This window comes from Macaca fascicularis, chromosome X (assembly GCF_037993035.2).
Source record: "Macaca fascicularis isolate 582-1 chromosome X, T2T-MFA8v1.1".
In the NCBI taxonomy this organism is placed as follows: Eukaryota; Metazoa; Chordata; class Mammalia; order Primates; family Cercopithecidae; genus Macaca; species Macaca fascicularis.
The window spans coordinates 87774447-87780446 of record NC_088395.1 but is presented as its reverse complement, the minus strand read 5'-3'; the positions used below and the strand labels follow the sequence as shown (position 1 = coordinate 87780446).

Here is a 6000-nt window from a genome sequence, read left to right as displayed (position 1 = left end):
TAACAAACCTGCACGTTATGCACATGTACCCTAGAACTTAAAGTATAATAATAATAAATAAATAAATAAATAAATAAATAAATAAAAAGAAAAAAAAAAAGAGATGTAACTTTTATTAGCTCTTTACAGAATTCCAACGGAGGGATAGAATGTCATTTCATGCGTTGTTCCTGAGCAGTAACAGTAAATGGTCTCAAGGAACAATAAGGCACTACTCAAGAGCAACAGCTATTTCCAAAACCTTTTGATAGTTTGAGTAAGGGTTACTGCCCCACTCTTCCCTTAGGTATCACTGACTCCAGAGGAGAAGCCAGTAAATGTGGTTATCATTAGAAAGAGACAAGATAGGATAGGGTGGAATTTTAAACCCCTTAAAACCTCAGAAGTCAGTCTCATCCTCTGTGATGGTTAATATTGAGTGTCAACTTGATTGGATTGAGGACGCAAAGTATTGTTCCTGGGTGTGTCTGTGAGGATGTTGCCAAAGGAGATTAACATGTGAGTCAGTGGACTGGGAGATGCTGACCCACGCTCAGTCTGGGTGGGTACCATCTAATCAGCTTCCAGCACTGCTAGGATAAAAGCAGGCAAAGGAACGTGGAAGGACTAGACTGGCTTAGACTCCCAGCCCACATCTTTCTCCCTTACTAGATGCTTCCTGCCCGTGAACATCGGAATCCAAGTTCTTCAGCTTTGAGACTCTTGGACCTTCAACCACAGACTGAAGGCTGCACTGTCGGCTTCCCTATTTTTGAGGTTTTGGAACTTGGACTGGCTTTCTTGCTCCTCAGTCTGCAGACGGCCTAATGTGGGACTTCACCTTGTGATCACGTGAGTCAATACTTCTTAATAAATTCCCCTTTATATATACACCTATCCTATTAGTTCTGTCCCTCTAGAAAACCCTAATATGCTCTCTATCTTCCCCCCACATCCTACCAGTAATAACTCCATAGAGTGGTTGTCCAGAAATTACTTATGAACACCTCCAGTTACAGTGAGCTGAAAATTCCAGAGGCATTTCCATTCTGCTTTTAGTCAGCTTAAAACATTAGAAAATTATTTTCTGAGATTAAGCTGAGATCTGTTTCCTTTCATGTTTCTTTGATTCTAATAATTACCCATCATAAACTCATCTTTATCCTTGTAATATGAAGCCTTCTCTTCTCCAACTTAATATTTCCTGTTTCTCTAACCATTTTTCATATGTTGTGATCTCTAGAGATGTCTCTAAATATGTTTCAGTTTGTCCGTTTCTCTTTTCTACAAAAGGTCGTCCCAGAATTGAATGTCATAATTCAAGTATGGTATGACTAGCATTGTATAAATTAGCATAGGGTCCTCATTCTGGACACTGTGTTTCTCTTTTAGCCCTTTTATTTTCCAAGGAATAGTATTTCATTGTGGTTTTAATTTACATTTCCCTGATTACTAAGAAGTTGTGCATCTTTTCATATATTTATTGCCATTGATATATTTTTTTTGTGGAATATCTGTTAAGAATTTTTTCCATTTTTCTAGTTTTTTTTTGTCTTTGTCTCTATTCCTAATAGGAGCCTTTTGTCCCTTATGTGTTGCAAGTAACTTTTATCCTTAGGCTAGCTTTTTTTTTTAACATTTTTAATTAGTCATATGTAAAATATTTTTCTTTATGGTTAATGCTTTTCTGTGAGTTTTTTTTAAGAAATCTTTCCAGACCCTGAGAACATGAAGATGTTATCTTATATTTATTTACAAAAGCTTTATTGTGGTGTTTTCTCCATTTAGATCTACAATCCACCTGGAATTGATTTGTGTGTAAGGTTTGAGATATACGTCAAGTTTAATTTTTTTTTTTCAAATAGATATCCAATTATTCTAGCACCAATAATTGAAACTACACCCTTTTCCCACTGTTTTGCAATACCACCTTTGTCAAAGATCTAATGATTATACATTCATGAGTCTGTTTCTGGTGTCTGTATGCTGTTTCATTTGTCTATTTGTCCACCTTTGTGCCATTACCACACTATATTAATTACTAGAAATTTAAATATCTTGAAATGTAACATGGCAAGTTCTTCTACTTTGGTCTTCTTCGTGAAGTGTCCTGACTATTCATTGCCCTTTATATTTCCTTTTAAAAAGGTAGAATGTTTATAACTGCTATATAGAAATACAATTGATTATAGTATGTTGACCTTGTATGAAGTAATTTTCTAAACTCATGTGTGAATATTAATAGTATAATCTGTATATTCTTTTACATTTTCTATTTACACAATTATATCAACCATAAAAAATTGTAGCTCTATTTTTTCCTTCCAATCTTATACTTTTTATTCATTTTCATGTCATTATTTCCTTTGACACCTCCAAAACACTCATTCCTTTCACCATTGTTGTGTAACAACCCCAAGACTTAGTGACATGAAGCAACCATCTTATTATACTCACAGATTCTGCAGGTCAAGAATTCAATCAGGGCACAGAGGTGACTATTTGTCTCTTCTCTACTGTAATTAGGACCTCAGCTGGAAAGCCTTGAAGGCTGGGAGTCACTTGATGGCTGCAGGCTAAAACCATTTGGAGGTTTCTTTATTTGTGTGTCTGGTGCCTGTGTTGAGATGAGTCAAACATTAAGCTCAGTTGTAAATGCTGACTAGAGTGCCTGCATATGGCCTCACCACATGACTTTCTCATGGCATGGCAGCTTCGGAGAGTTGATGTTCTCATACTGCAGCTTACAGTCCAATGAACAAGGCAGAAACTAGATCATCTTTTATGACCTTATCTCGGAAGTCACATACCATCACTTCTCCAAACAGCTATAATCCAGGAACAAGAATAAAACAAACAATGGAATGGACTCCAAAGGGACCTTTAAGGTGACTTGGATAGGCTCAAAAAGCAACAGTTATATGTCTTTGAAAAAAGATAGCATCATCTGGAGCTTCATTATTAGTACCACATTTTCATCACAAGGTCTAGCACTCAATTGAAAATAATCTTACCTAAAAAAATGGATGTGACTGAAAACTAAAGACTAGAAAAGCACACAAAAATTAAAAAGACATATTACTATAAAAGGAGCAGCAAAAAAAAAATTATTACTGACTGTATGTCAGAACAAATGAGAGGCAGAAGACAATGGAAACAGGGCTTCAATATTCTAAAGGAATATAACTGTCAGCATAGAATATAACTGTGCTAAAATAATAACTGTCAGCATAGAAATCTAAAGCCAACAAAAATATCCCTTACAAACTAGTGTGAAATAAAGACACTTTCAGATAAACAAAAGAGAATTATTCACCAGAAGTTTCACACTAATTGAAATGCTAAAGGATGTATTTCAGGTAAAATAAAAGATTATAGCCAAGAGACGCAGCAAGAAGTGAAGAACGACACAAATGTCAAATATCTGAGTAAATCTGAATGAGCAATGTGTGAAACAATAATAATGTGTCTTGTGAGTTTAAAATATGTACAGAACTAAAAAACATAAGAAAATTTTAAAATTGTATATATAATTAAAAACCTTCCCACAAAGTAAACCATAGGCCCAGATTGTTTCATTGGCAAAATTTACCAAACATTTAAGGAATAAATAATGCCAATTTTACCCATATTCTTCAATATAATAGATTAAAAAAGATATTTCTCAATCATTTCAAGGGCAGCTTATTGTTCATTCCAAAGCTTGATGAGTACATTTCAATAAAAGAAATTCACAGGCCTATCTCATCTCTTGAAAAATAGAAGCAAAGTTGCTAAACTAAGTAGTATCAAACTAAATCCAGTAGCATATAAAAAGGATAGTACTTTATGACCAAGTTGGATTATTCTAACTGTTAAGCAGAACATTGGGCATCACTTACTAATCCCTGGAATTGACTCTAATAGCATATGCCCATTGCATTGCTTTATCAGAGTCACAAAGAACATAATGCAGTCAAGCCCTGGATAAAACAACACTTTACTTACATAGAAAAAAGACAGAGCAAAATCAGCTTCAATAGTGTGTGTTGGTACCCCCAATGGCCAGCCAGTACCCCCTAGCAACAAACACAAAGCAATTGGATAAGCATACCCTTCTTGTGCCTTAGAAGAAGGACCCTTATCCACACCCACCCCAACCCAGTCTGAAAGACAGAAGGCTAGGACATGCCTGAGAGCCATTGATGCATACACATAGTAAAACAAAAGAACACTTAGTAAGTCTGAAACAGAAAAATATTTCCAGCCTGGAACAGGGTTTGTAGGCTGCTTATCTCTTGCTAAGGAAATGTTTTAGTCCCAACACCTATTTTAAATGGCCAAGTGGGGGTCAAAAGACTGCATGCACAAGACTGCCTTTCCCAACACTAAGAAATCATGGTTGGTTCAACATTTGAAAAGCAATCAATGTAATATGCCTCATTAACTTAAGAAAGAAGAAAAATCACATGATCATCTCAATAGATGAAAAAAAGTAATGTGATAAATTCAACTTCCTTTCATGATTAAAAAATTAGCAAACTAGAAATAAAAAGGAGCCTCTTTAATCTGTTAAAACATGTATATAAAAAGCTAAAGCAAACACTGTACTTGGTGGTGAAATGCTAAACTTCTTCCTGTGACAATGGGAATGAAATATGAATAACTGCTATTACCTCTTCTACTCAACATAGTGCTAGATATTCTAGGCAATCTGATAAAAGAAGAAAAATAAAATAAAGTTATAATTATTGGAAGGGAATAAATTTAAATGTAGCCAATTGTAAATAATATACATGTATATAGAAAATTTAAAAAAAACCTAATAAACTATTTTAAATAATAAATGGTTTGAGCAAGATAACTGCCTGCAAAATCAATATATAAATAGAATGGTATTTGAAAATATTAGCAATAGACATGGGAAATAAAAATGTTTAAATATACCATTTAAAATAACCTAAAACAATATTGAGGGAAAAGAACAGAGTTGGAGGACTGACACTACCCAATTTCAAGGCTTACTATAAAACTACAGTAATCAAGACAGTGTGGTATTGGTGAAAGAACAGACAAATAGACTAAGGGAACAGACTAGAGAGCCTATAAATAGACCTACATTAATATAGTCAAATTACCTTTAATAATGAAGGCAATTGAGCTAATGAGATAGTTCTTTTAACAAATGGTGCTGGAATAACTGGATATCTGCATGTAAAAAAAAATGAGTCTAGACGTGAGATTTTACACCCATTGCAATAATTAACTCAAAATGGATCACTGACCTAAATTTAAAATGCAAAACTATAAAACTCCTAGAAGATACCATGGGAGAAAATCTCGGTGACCCAGAGTTTAACAATGACATTTTAGGTACAACACCAAAGCCACAATCTATAAAAGAAATAATCAATAACCTTAACATCATTAAAATTAACAAATTTCTTACACAGAATATGCAAATTTGCTTAGATAGAAAGTAGATTGGTAGCTGCTAGGGGCTGGTGGTGAGAGATTGGGAAGAATAGAGGGGTTGAGAGGTGAGAACTAAAGGGTATGGGGTTTCTTTATGGAGTGGTGAGAATGTCCTAAAATTGATTGTGGTGATGATTACATAACTGAGTATAGTGCAGATAAAAACTACTAGATTGTACACTTTAAAGGAGTAAATTGTATCATATATGAATTATATTTTAATAAATCTGTTACCAAATAAAATGTAAAAGTTCATCTCTGCAGAAGATACTGTCAAGAGAATAAAAAGAGAAGCCACAGACTGGGAGAAAATGTTTACAAAAGACATATCCGATAAGGGACAGTTTTACAAAATATACAAATACTTAACACTCAACAATAAGTAAATATACAAATACTTAAAACTCAATAATAAGAATGCAAACAACCAACTAAAAATGGGCCACAGATATTAACCAACACCTACCTCATTAAAGAAATTATACAGCTGGCAAATATACATTTGAAAAGATGCTCAACTTCATATGTCATGAGGGAAATGCAAATGGAAACAACAATGAGATATCA

The 6000-nt window shown here is 34.1% G+C and overlaps 1 protein-coding gene across 2 annotated transcripts in view; it reads left to right on the top strand.

The window, feature by feature from the left end:
- The first annotated feature begins 756 nt into the window (after positions 1 to 756).
- HMGN5 (high mobility group nucleosome binding domain 5) overlaps positions 757 to 6000 on the top strand; it is a 79779-nt gene continuing 74535 nt past the window's right edge. For both annotated transcript variants that reach the window (XM_065538086.2, XM_065538085.2), the window contains exon 1: positions 757 to 831. The gene's annotated coding sequence lies outside the window, so the exon portion shown is untranslated. The remainder of the gene's footprint in view (positions 832 to 6000) is intronic.